This window comes from Thalassophryne amazonica, chromosome 4 (assembly GCF_902500255.1).
Source record: "Thalassophryne amazonica chromosome 4, fThaAma1.1, whole genome shotgun sequence".
Classification (NCBI taxonomy): Eukaryota; Metazoa; Chordata; class Actinopteri; order Batrachoidiformes; family Batrachoididae; genus Thalassophryne; species Thalassophryne amazonica.
In genome coordinates this window covers 142,621,023-142,634,444 of record NC_047106.1, presented here as the reverse complement: position 1 = coordinate 142,634,444, position 13,422 = coordinate 142,621,023, and the positions used below count along the sequence as shown (strand labels likewise).

The 13,422-nt window shown below is 40.2% G+C and overlaps 1 protein-coding gene across 2 annotated transcripts in view; it reads left to right on the top strand.

Moving 5' to 3' along the window:
* rffl (ring finger and FYVE-like domain containing E3 ubiquitin protein ligase) overlaps nucleotides 1-13,422 on the top strand; it is a 128,806-nt gene that overhangs the window by 13,683 nt on the left and 101,701 nt on the right. The window lies entirely within an intron of this gene.

Sequence of the window (13,422 nt, the reverse complement as noted above, 5' to 3'; positions counted from 1 at the left end):
TGCACTCGCCTTTCACCGCCATTTTAGCTCCATGAGGGCAGAATGAACCATGATGAGATTTGGATACGGTGTCTAACATGATTTAGATTTGGACACACGGTCTCATCGTCCCCTCTCTGTGTCTGAGGTCACGGGTGGCGGACGGAAGTTGGTCCCATGAGCAAGTGACAGTAGGGTATGATGTCAAAAAGAAGTCTGTCAAATATTTCAGATTTTAAGTGGAGCATTTTTGTTATTTTTATTATTATTATTATTATTATTTATTATTGTTGTTTGCATTTCTTGATCTTTCTTTCAGCTGCTCCCGTTAGGGGGCTCCATAGCAGATTAGTTGTCTCCATTTCACCCTGGTCTCTATCTTCTTCTGTCTCACCAACCACCTGCATGTCCTCCCTCAGCACATCCATAAACCTCCTCTTTGTCCTCCCTCTTCTCCTCCTGGCTGGTGGCTCCGTCCTCAGCATCCTTCTCCCTATATACCCTGGGTCCTTCCTCTGCACATGTCCAAACCATCTCAATCTCGCCTCTCTGACTTTGTCTCCAAACCGTCCCACCTGAGCTGTCCCTCTGATATGTTCATTCCTAATCTTGTCCATTCTTGTCACTCCCAAAGGGAATCTCAACATCTTCAGCTCCGCCTCCTGTCTTTTTGTTTGTGCCACCATCTCTAAGCTGTCCAACATAGCTGGTCTCACTACTGTCTTGTATTTTGTATTGTATTTAGTTTATTTGGCATTTACCATGTACAAAAGCATTAATCAATAAAACATTAAAAAGATGCATTGTACCAGACTATAGCTCTCAGAGCTAATTTCCATCTGCAGTCCCTTTGACATACAAAACACATATCATAAAACAATACAGTCTATATACACATTAATACAATCTATGTACATACACAATAGCAAAAACATTTAAAACACATTCTATATTAATCAACCATTAAAAAACACTACGAGTATATCACCTAACTCTACATAAATATAATTACAAATAAACTACACACCCCACACCCCCCATCCCCTCCCCATCAGTTCATTAATGGTGACATATCTCAATCATTATTAAATGTTTTTTTAAGTTGATGCTAAACTTTGTGTAATCTTTACATAGTTTTAACTCTATTGGTAATTTATTCCATTCAGTTATAGTTTTAAAGGAAAAAGCTGATTGGCCAAGTGCAGTCTTTCTTTTGGGGATGCCACACTGACCCTGGCATGTGGACCTTGTTGTTCTGGTCATCTGTTCAGAGGTCAATGTAGCAAACATTTTCAGCGGTGGAGGAGCCATATTATTAATAATTTTAAACAACAGACGTAAGTTTAAAAATACAACCATGTTTTCAAAACTCAGCATTTTATGTTTGCCAAGTATTTTGCAATGATGATATAATCGTGATTTTCCATCAGTAATTTTAAGTGCCTGTTTATGGATTGATTCCAGTGGTTTCATTGTTGTCTTATTTGCTTGTGACCAACATGAAATTCCAAAAGTTAAGTGAGACATTATCATTGCATTCATGTAAATTTTGGCTCCTTGGATGCTCAGAGAATTTCTTATACCTCTGAAATTTGACAAGTTATATTTCAGTGTATGACAAACCTTTTTTATATGGTTGCTAAAAGTTAGTTTTGAGTCCAAAATTATGCCTAAATATTTGTTATTCTGTTAGGCAGGAGTCATTAAGCCAATCAGAAATTTTGTTCATTGCTACTGATAATTTAGCTGCCACTTGTTCAGAGTCCTTCCCATCCGTGTAAATGACAGTGTCATCAGCGTACATCTGCACACCTACACCATCACACACGGATGGGAGGTCATTGATATATAGACTGAACAACAGTGACCCCAGGACAGAGCCTTGTGGTACTCCCATGGTGCACACTCCCAGCTGTGACAGTACGCCATTAACACGTACACACTGAGAGCGCCCATGTAGATAAGATTTTATCCAACAAAGGGTATCCGTGGAGAGGTTGTACTTTATTAATTTAGAAAGTAACACCATGTGACTTACTGTGTCAAAAGCCTTACGCAGGTCTAAAAAACAGCGCCAACCACCTTTCCCGAATCAAGGCTTAACTTGATTGACTCCAGAAGGTAACAATAAGCTGTCTCAGTCGAAAGATTTTTTTCTGAAGCTGAACTGCAAAGGATGCAGAAGGTCATTTTCTTCAAGATGTACTGTCAACTGTTCAGCCACAATTTTTTCTATAACTTTTGAGAAGACAGGAATTATACTAATTGGTCTATAATTGCTCACAACTTTCTTATCTCCTGATTTATAAATTGGAATTATAACTGCAGTTTTTAATGCAGTAGGGAAAGTGCACTCGTCAAATGAGCCATTAATTATTTTTGTCAAAGGAAATGCAAAAGATTGTATTTTTTAAGAAATATGGTATCAAGTCCGTAAATATCCTTTGCTTTAGAATTTGATTAAGATGAAAGAACTTAGTTCACAGTAGTTTCATTTGTAGATTTTAGCTTAAAGGAACTTTTAGTGCAAGTTAAAATTTGGTTGGGGTGTTCGTTTTTAAAATGTTTACTTAATTCTAAGACAGAATTTAAAAAGTAATAATTAAAATATTCAGCAATTACATAATGTTCAGGTTCATCTTCCGCATGGATTTTTAATTTAATTGTTTCATTTGCTAATTTTGTCTTACCTAAAAGTTTATCTATATTTTCCATAGAACTCTATTGTTTCCCCTTGCTTCTTTTATTATTTCCAGAAAAAAATTTGCTCTTGCAGCTCTCAATTTTGAGGTGACCTTATTTCTTAAATTTGTATATATAAGCCGGCTCGTTAAAAGGCCTGATTTCAAATACATTTTTAGGGCATAATCTCTTTTCTTCATCAACACCCAAATTGACTCATTAAACCATGGTAAATTATGTTTTTCTTATTTTTGAGTGGCTTTGTTTTACTATAGTATGCAATTACAGATCTGATCTTTGTAATCACGTTTTCACATATTTTTTCACAGTTTTTGCCTACTTTCATACCTGTCAATCAATCAATCAATCAACTTTTTTCTTGTATAGCGCCAAATCACAACAAACAGTTGCCCCAAGGCGCTTTTATTTTATTTTTTACCACTGTTGTCGTGTGTATACCTGTCCAGTCTACTTCCATAATTTATTGCACAATCAGATCACAATGTCATCTGCAAACATCATAGTCCATGGGGACGCCTGTCTGATCTCATCCGTCAACCTGTCCATCACCACTGCAAACAAGAAAGGACTCAGAGCTGATCCTTGGTGTAATCCCACCTCCACCTTGAATGAGTCTGTCATTCCGACTGCGCATCTCACCGCTGTCACACTATTCTTATACATGTCATACAGATACACATTCTTTATTGTCATTGTAGCAAGTACAATGAAAGGTAAGGTGCAGCCTTTCAGCGCAAATATAAACCTGAGTAAACCACACGCAGAATTTAAAGATCTGGGGAAGAAAAGAAAATGAAATATAAAATGTAACAGAATGAAAAATGTGTGTTCAAAGTGCAATAAAAAATAATTACATAGTAGCAAAAAAGGGAACTTATCAGTATATATAGAAACTGGATATTTCATTGGCAGTGGATGCCAGCATGCCTTAATCCCGCCACTACACCCTGCTATTGAGGTGGGCGCCATTACTGAGGTGTTACCTAGATTTACAGAATTTGACAGTATCTCACTCGGCATGCTGACAAAACTTGTAACGTCTACAAAAAGCACAACCTGTTTATTTGATCCTATACCAACAAAGCTGTTTAAGGACCTGTGGTCCACTCTTGGGCTGACTGTGCTGGAAATTATTAATCTTTCTTTAACTTCTGGATCTGTTCCTAAATGTTTCAAATCTGCAGTGATTAAACCATTACTTAAGAAATCTAATCTTGACCCTAGTGTATTGAAAAACTTTCGGCCGATATCAAATCTGTCATTTTGCTCTAAAATTCTGGAAAAAGTGGTTTCAGGGCAGCTCGTGGACTATCTTACTGAGAATAATCTTTTTGAGCAACTGCAGTCTGCTTTTAGAAAATATCATTCCACAGAGACGGCTCTCACTAAAGTTGTGAATGATCTTCTGCTTGCAATGGATTCAGACACCACTACGGTTCTGCTGCTGTTAGATCTCAGTGCTGCATTTGATACAGTAGATCATCATATTCTACTTGATTGGCTGGAGAATCATTTTGGGATAACTGGGAGTGTCTTTCCATGGTTGACATCATACCTGACCAGTCGTTCTCAAGCTGTGTTTTGTACAATAACACTACCTCTAACCTTAGTGATATGAAATATGGGGTTCCACAGGTGTCTGTTTTAGGCCCCCTGCTTTTCTCCCTTGATGCAGCACCCCTTGGGCATATATTGTTGCGTTTTGGGATTACCTTTCATTGCTATGCTGATGATACTCAGTTATACATGCCGATAACTGCTGGTAATCTCATTCACATAAAATACTTAGAAGATTGCCTTGCATCAGTGAGAAGATGGATGTTGAGCAACTTCCTACTTTTAAACTCTGATAAGACTGAAATGATGGTTCTTGGTCCAGTGAGACATCGGCATCAATTTGATGAGCTAACGCTTAGCCTAGGCTCGTCTGTCTACATCACACTGACAAAGTGAGGAACCTGGGGTAATTTTTGATCCTACATTGTCCTTTGACCTCCACATTAGAAATATTCAGAGGACTGCTTTCTTCCACCTGCAAAATATAGCAAAGATTCACCCCATCCTGTCTGTGGCTGATGCTGAGACCCTGATTCATGTGTTTGTCTCTTCTTGTTTGGACTACTGCAGTGTTCTATTTTCTGGTTTACTGCATTCCAGCATTAGGGGTCTCCAATTGGTTCAAAATGCTGCTGCCAGACTTTTGACACGAAGCAGAAAGTTTGACCACATTACACCCATTCTGGCATCTCTTCACTGGCTTCCTGTCCCAGTGAGATCAGATTTTAAGGTTCTGCGACTAGCCTATAAAATTATTCACAGACTGGCACCTCCCTATTTAGCTGACCTAATTAGACCCTACGTACTGGCCCAGTGTCTGCGTTCTCAGAGTGCAGGACTACTTCGTGTCCCTAGGGTGAATAAAACGTCTGCGGGTCATAGAGCTTTCTCTTATCGTGCCCCTGTTCTGTGGAATGATCTCCCTGTATCAATAAAACAGTCAGATTCTGTGGTGACTTTCAAGTCCAAACTTAAGACGCACTTATTTTCCCTTTAGTATGGCTAGCATACTGGCATAGTATGTTACTATGCTTTTTGCTCTCTTAATTCATTTTATTAGTAAATGGAGTGTGCCGCAGCCTCAATTTTATCTAAATTCTGGGTCTTTTAGTGAAGCTTAGGTCTCATGGCCAGTGATCACTTTAGTATTTCTTCTGTTTTTCTTGTTGTTTAATACTGATGCCTGATTGTTTTTTCTCTCTGTTTGAGGTGCAGCTGCATCCAGAGATGGGTGTGGTGTCTGTTTCTGAAACCCTCCTGTCCTGTGAACCGGCAACATTTTCTGTATATTTGTTTTGTAAATTGTTCTGTAATTTATGTCTGTATCATGGCCCAAGCAGAGGGTCACCCCTTTGAGTCTGGTCTGCTTGAGGTTTTTTCCTCAGAGGGAGTTTTTCCTTACCACTGTTGCTCTGGGGGTTAGTAAGGCTAGACCTTACTTGTGTGAAGAGCCTTGAGGCAGCTCTGTTGTGATTTGGTGTTATATAAATGAAAATAAATTGAAATATTGCACATAAACAAATATTGTCCTCATTCCAAGTGTGTCATGTGACCTGGCTTGTTTGGTTCCAGTGACATTCAAAGGTCTAACAGCAGCTGGGTAGAAACTGTTCTTCAGTTTTTTTGTACTTGCTTTAAAGGACATGTCGTACTGAAATCGTAAAAATTCAGATTTAGGCTGTTAGTGACCATCCGATGATCCACCGGGATTACTTTGTGCACTTCCATGACCGGTTTCAAAGTATAGATCATTCGCAGCAAACATCTACGGAGACTTACGAAAACAAAGTACTCGTGAGTACTCGGGTGTTTCCAACAGGTGATGTAGCTATTAGAAGCATCCCAATGTACACGTCAATGGAATGTAGTTCTAACGTTAAGAACTGAGGCACAGATTAATTTTAATGCTGACATAAGTGTGATGTCGTGTTATTATGAGTCTTTTTTTAAGTGAACACTTCTTTTGATGGAGTCACAGTTAAAGCAGCAGTTCCTAGAAGGTTTTTGTGCACCTGCGGCCATGAGCCATAAACGCTCAGCCTGTCAATAACAATCTCTGCTCCAGGCTTAGCTTTGTGCACGATTAATTATGAGTTCAAAAAAACATTATGGAGACATTCATTCATGCAGCTGAGAGGAGCGAATTGAAACAGCACGTACTGAGCAGCTCGCTCACACACACACACACACACACACACATATATATATATCTTCCAGCTCCCAATTCACACTCAAAGAAAAAAAGAAGCTTGTCAGCTCCACAATCCTGAACATGCCAGATTGTTTTCGAAATGTAAAGTCCACACAATCAAACAAGTGCGCACCCGTGATTGTCGGCTGAAGCTTCGCCTTCAGTTCTGTCACGATTGTCGCACGTAAAGTCCATTAACTCCTGGAAATAATGTATTCCGACTTCTTCCAATGTAACAAATCCGTCTCTGTCAGGCAGTCTGTGAAAAACAGCGTCATGGAGATATTCCATGTCCATGTACACAGCGGCAGTAAAATGCAACACTCTGGAAAAGTTAAGAGTTTTGGGGTGAAATGTGTCATCTCCTGTCTGTAAATCTGAGCCATCACTTTCAAATGAAAGTTCAGAAGCTTTGTTTTCGGACAGAGCAGGTTCATTTCCCTGTGTCTGTCAGTCATTGAGATGTTTCTGCTCATTCTAAAATGTGTGGCACACGCCAAAAAATGCAGAGAATTGCAGAGTGAGACGTTTTCCAGAAACTGCTAACGCTCAGAGTGAGACGAATAAAATACATCAGAGTCCACTATTTATTAGCACGTGTGTGCAGAGACACTTAGAATCATGAGTACTTTAATGTTGCCTTGCTAACTGGACTGTGAAAAACCGTGTGACATGTAGGATGTCCCGATCCAATCACGTGACCGGAAATCGGGGCCCGATCACATGGATCTTTCGCATAACTGCTGTTTGTGTGTTTACGCACTCAGCCTGACTCCTTGATGGAATGACGAGGATGATGGACACTTTCCCACTGAAACTCTTGCTTAGTCATCCTTCCGTGCGCAGCAGGACCCGGTGCTGACCAAGTCCTCAGGACGACGATCTGTCATTTGATTAACAAAAAGAAAAAAAAAAATTGTTCTGTGATCGTTTGTCTGCAAAATAGAGCGAGAGATGGTGTGTGCACGAGCGACATGCGCACTGATCACATTTAGGAGCGCGTCTTAAAGAGCTTCCGTCTTCATTCACGTTCACTGAAAGGTAATCCCAAAACGCCGCAATATGTGCCCAAGGGGTGCTATATAAAGGGAGAAAAGCAGGGGGCCTAAAACAGACCCCTGTGGAACCCCATATTTCATGTCACTAAGGTTAGAGGTAGTGTTATTATACAAAACACAGTGAGAACGACTGGTCAGATATGATGTCAACCATGCAAGGGCACTGTCAGTAATCCCAAAATGATTTTCCAGCCTATCAAGTAGAATATGATGATCCACAGTATCAAACGCAGCACTGAGATCTAACAGCAGCAGAACCATAGTGGTGTCTGAATCCATTGTAAGCAGAGGATCATTCACCACTTTAGTGAGAGCCGTCTCTGTGGAATATTTTCTAAAAGCAGACTGCAGTGGCTCAAAGAGATTATTCTCAGTAAGATAGTCCACGAGCTGCCGTGAAACCACTTCTTCAGAATTTTAGAGCAAAATGATAGATTTGATGTCGGCCGATAGTTTTTCAATACAGCCCTGTTGCACTTGTAAAAGAAAATTGTAAAATAGAACCATGAGTTACAAATACAAAGGAAACATTAGTCCTTTATGATGAGTAAGGGATCCATCTCTTTAACCTGATCTACATATGGGTTGCCAGATACTAAAAAACTTTTTGGCACAGCCCCTAGTGGAGTATTTTATTTTCTCCAATGACAAGTGATGTAAGAGATCCACAAGCCAAAGTTTGAAAGATGGAGGGTGTTTTTCTTTCCATCTAAGCAGTATAAGTCTTCGAGCAAAAAGTGTGGTAAATGCCACTTCTCTCTGTTGTGAATGATTATTGTGAATCGCTGGTATAACACCAAATAATGCAATCCTATCTTCCTGCTTGATATTAAATCTCAAGGCTTTTGAGATGAATTTAAATACAGACTACCAAAATTTGATTAATTTTGAACATGACCAAAACATATGAGACAATGTTGCCGGTTCTTTTTCACAGCGGTCGCAGTTGGGATACAACTCAGGTTTGAATTTAGCCAGTTTCACTTTTGGCCAGTGGACTCTGTGAACAACCTTGAACTGGATTACCCTATGTTTTAAACAGATTGAAGATAAATAAATATTGTTAATCGCAGAGTGCCATACATCATCAGTGATTTGGCGAGATTGCATCAGAATTTTGGCTCTCTGTTGGGACTGTTTACACAGAGACTGCTACCTGCTGCTTTGGACTTGCACTAACAGTCTTTTTCAAGACTTTTTTACTTTTTTACCTTTTTACTTTTTTTAACTTTTTTACTGTGCTCCAACGCCTAAGGAAGACCTCTAACGGTCGAAACATCGCGACGGAGCACTTTTATCAGCTAACTTTCATTAGCGTTGGCAAGCTAACTAGCTTGCTAACGCTTTCGTTTTTATTTTTTTATTTTTATTTTATTTTAGCACCGTTGTCGTGCGTTGCCTGTGCTGCTTCATGGCCTGTTTGGTGCCTTGATTGGGGCACTCCTTCTGCTGAATCACCTCTGGATTATTTGCACATTATTCACATTGTGTGTTTTTGGGAATCCGCTAGCTTAGCGCAGCTACTAGCTCTTAGCCGATTTAGCATGGCGGCTTCTCCTGTCTCTCCCGCACTTTTCTGCTCTGGGTGTGAAATGTTTAGTTATTCCTCGGCCTCCTTTAGCAGTAACGGTACTTGTAATAAGTGCAGCTTATTCGTAGCTTTGGAGGCCAGGCTGGGCGAATTGGAGGCTCGGCTCCGCACCGTGGAAAATTCTACAGCTAGCCAGGCCCCTGTAGTCGGTGCGGACCAAGGTAGCTTAGCCGCCGTTAGTTCCCCCCTGGCAGATCCCGTGCAGTCGGGAAAGCAGGCTGACTGGGTGACTGTGAGGAGGAAGCGTAGCCCTAAACAGAAGCCCCGTGTACACCGTCAACCCGTTCACATCTCTAACCGTTTTTCCCCACTCGACGATACACTCGCCGAGGATCAAACTCTGGTTATTGGCGACTCTGTTTTGAGAAATGTGAAGTTAGCGACACCAGCAACCATTGTCAATTGTCTTCCGGGGGCCAGAGCAGGCGACATCGAAGGACATTTGAAATTGCTGGCTAAGGCTAAGCGTAAATTTGGTAAGATTGTAATTCACGTCGGCAGTAATGACACTCGGTTACGCCAATCGGAGGTCACTAAAATTAACATTAAATCGGTGTGTAACTTTGCAAAAACAATGTCAGACTCTGTTGTTTTCTCTGGGCCCCTCCCCAATCGGACCGGGAGTGACATGTTTAGCCGCATGTTCTCCTTGAATTGCTGGCTGTCTGAGTGGTGTCCAAAAATGAGGTGGGCTTCATTGATAATTGGCAAAGCTTCTGGGGAAAACCTGGTCTTGTTAGGAGAGATGGCATCCATCCCACTTTAGAGGGAGCAGCTCTCATTTCTAGAAATCTGGCCAATTTTTTTATTTTTTTTTGGATCCTCCAAACTGTGACTGTCTAGCGTTGGGACCAGGAGGCAGAGCTGTGGTCTTATACACCTCTCTGCAGCTTCTCTCCCCCTGCCATCCCCTCATTACCCCATCCCCGTAGAGACGGTGCCTGCTCCCAGACCACCAATAACCAGCAAAAATCTATTTAAGCATAAAAATTCAAAAAGAAAAAATAATATAGCACCTTCAATTGCACCACAGACTAAAACAGTTAAATGTGGTCTATTAAACATTAGGTCTCTCTCTTCTAAGTCCCTGTTGGTAAATGATATAATAATTGATCAACGTATTGATTTATTCTGCCTAACAGAAACCTGGTTACAGCAGGATGAATATGTTAGTTTAAATGAGTCAACACCCCCGAGTCACACTAACTGTCAGAATGCTCGTAGCACGGGCCGGGGCGGAGGATTAGCAGCAATCTTCCATTCCAGCTTATTAATTAATCAAAAACCTAGACAGAGCTTTAATTCATTTGAAAGCTTGTCTCTTAGTCTTGTCCATCCAAATTGGAAGTCCCAAAAACCAGTTTTATTTGTTATTATCTATCGTCCGTTTTGAATCATATTTGTCTAATAGATTACAGTTTGTTCATGTAAATGGGGAATCTTCTTCACAGACTAAAGTTAATTATGGAGTTCCACAAGGTTCTGTGCTAGGACCAATTTTATTCACTTTATACATGCTTCCCTTAGGCAGTATTATTAGACGGTATTGCTTAAATTTTCATTGTTACGCAGATGATACCCAGCTTTATCTATCCATGAAGCCAGAGGATACACACCAATTAGCTAAACTGCAGGATTGTCTTACAGACATAAAGACATGGATGACCTCTAATTTCCTGCTTTTAAACTCAGATAAAACTCAGATAATACTGTGAGAAATCTTGGAGTCATTTTTGATCAGGATATGTCATTCAAAGCGCATATTAAACAAATATGTAGGACTGCCTTTTTGCATTTACGCAATATCTCTAAAATAAGAAAGGTCTTGTCTCAGAGTGATGCTGAAAAATTAATTCATGCATTTATTTCCTCTAGGCTGGACTATTGTAATTCATTATTATCAGGTTGTCCTAAAAGTTCCCTAAAAAGCCTTCAGTTGGTTCAGAATGCTGCAGCTAGAGTACTGACGGGGACTAGCAGGAGAGAGCATATCTCACCCGTGTTGGCCTCTCTTCATTGGCTTCCTGTTAATTCTAGAATAGAATTTAAAATTCTTCTTCTTACTTATAAGGTTTTGAATAATCAGGTCCCATCTTATCTTAGGGACCTCGTAGTACCATATTACCCCATTAGAGCGCTTCGCTCTCAGACTGCAGGCTTACTTGTAGTTCCTAGGGTTTGTAAGAGTAGAATGGGAGGCAGAGCCTTCAGCTTTCAGGCTCCTCTCCTGTGGAACCAGCTCCCAATTCAGATCAGGGAGACAGATACCCTCTCTACTTTTAAGATTAGGCTTAAAACTTTCCTTTTCGCTAAGGCTTATAGTTAGGGCTGGATCAGGTGACCCTGGACCATCCCTTGGTTATGCTGCTTTAGACGTAGACTGTGGGGGGGTTCCCATGATGCACTGTTTGTTTCTCTTTTTGCTTCGTATGCATCACTCTGCATTTAATCATTAGTGATCGATCTCTGCCCCCCTTCACAGCATGTCTTTTTCCTGGTTCTTTCCCTCAGCCCCAACCAGTCTCAGCAGAAGACTGCCCCTCCCTGAGCCTGGTTCTGCTGGAGGTTTCTTCCTGTTAAAAGGGAGTTTTTCCTTCCCACTGTAGCCAAGTGCTTGCTCATAGGGGGTCGTTTTGACCGTTGGGGTTTTTCATAATTATTGTATGGCCTTGCCTTACAATATAGAGCGCCTTGGGGCAACTGTTTGTTGTGATTTGGCGCTATATAAGAAAAAGTTGAGTTGAGTTGAGTCCACCTGGTCGTTACTGTGAGTTTCTCTGTGAATTTTCAGACCTTTTGTCTGACTTAGTGCTTAGCTCAGATAAGATAATTATAGTGGGCGATTTTAACATCCACACAGATGCTGAGAATGACAGCCTCAACACTGCATTTAATCTATTATTAGACTCTATCGGCTTTGCTCAAAAAGTAAATGAGTCCACCCACCACTTTAATCATATTTTAGATCTTGTTCTGACTTATGGTATGGAAATAGAAGACTTAACAGTATTCCCTGAAAACTCCCTTCTGTCTGATCATTTTTTAATAACATTTACATTTACCCTGATGGACTACACTGCAGTGGGGAATAAGTTTCATTACACTAGAAGTCTGTCAGAAAGCGCTGTAACTAGGTTTAAGGATATGATTCCTTCTTTATGTTCTCTAATGTCATATACCAACACAGAGCAGAGTAGCTACCTAAACTCTGTAAGGGAGTTAGAGTATCTCGTCAATAGTTTTACATCCTCATTGAAGACAACTTTGGATGCTGTAGCTCCTCTGAAAAAGAGAGCTTTAAATCAGAAGTGCCTGACTCCGTGGTATAACTCACAAACTCGTAGCTTAAAGCAGATAACCCGTAAGTTGGAGAGGAAATGGCGTCTCACTAATTTAGAAGATCTTCACTTAGCCTGGAAAAAGAGTTTGTTGCTCTATAAAAAAGCCCTCCGTAAAGCTAGGACATCTTTCTACTCGTCACTAATTGAAGAAAATAAGAACAACCCCAGGTTTCTTTTCAGCACTGTAGCCAGGCTGACAAAGAGTCAGAGCTCTATTGAGCTGAGTATTCCATTAACTTTAACTAGTAATGATTTCATGACTTTCTTTGCTAACAAAATTTTGACTATTAGAGAAAAAATTACTCATAACCATCCCAAAGATGTATCGTTATCTTTGGCTGCTTTCAGTGATGCCGGTATTTGGTTAGACTCTCTCTCCGATTGTTCTGTCTGAGTTATTTTCATTAGTTACTTCATCCAAACCATCAACATGTTTATTAGACCCCATTCCTGCCAGGCTGCTCAAGGAAGTCCTACCATTATTTAATGCTTCAATCTTAAATATGATCAATCTATCTTTGTTAGTTGGTTATGTACCACAGGCCTTTAAGGTGGCAGTAATTAAACCATTACTTAAAAAGCCATCACTTGACCCAGCTATCTTAGCTAATTATAGGCCAATCTCCAACCTTCCTTTTCTCTCAAAGATTCTTGAGAGGGTAGTTGTAAAACAGCTAACTGATCACCTGCAGAGGAATGGTCTATTTGAAGAGTTTCAGTCAGGTTTTAGAATTCATCATAGTACATAAACAGCATTAGTGAAGGTTACAAATGATCTTCTTATGGCTTCGGACAGTGGACTTATCTCTGTGCTTGTTCTTTTGGACCTCAGTGCTGCTTTTGATACTGTTGACCATAAAATTTTATTACAGAAATTAGAGCATGTCATAGGTATTAAAGGCACTGCGCTGCGGTGGTTTGAATCATATTTGTCTAATAGATTCCAGTTTGTTCATGTAAATGGGGAATCTTCTTCACAGACTAAAGTTAATTATGGAGTTC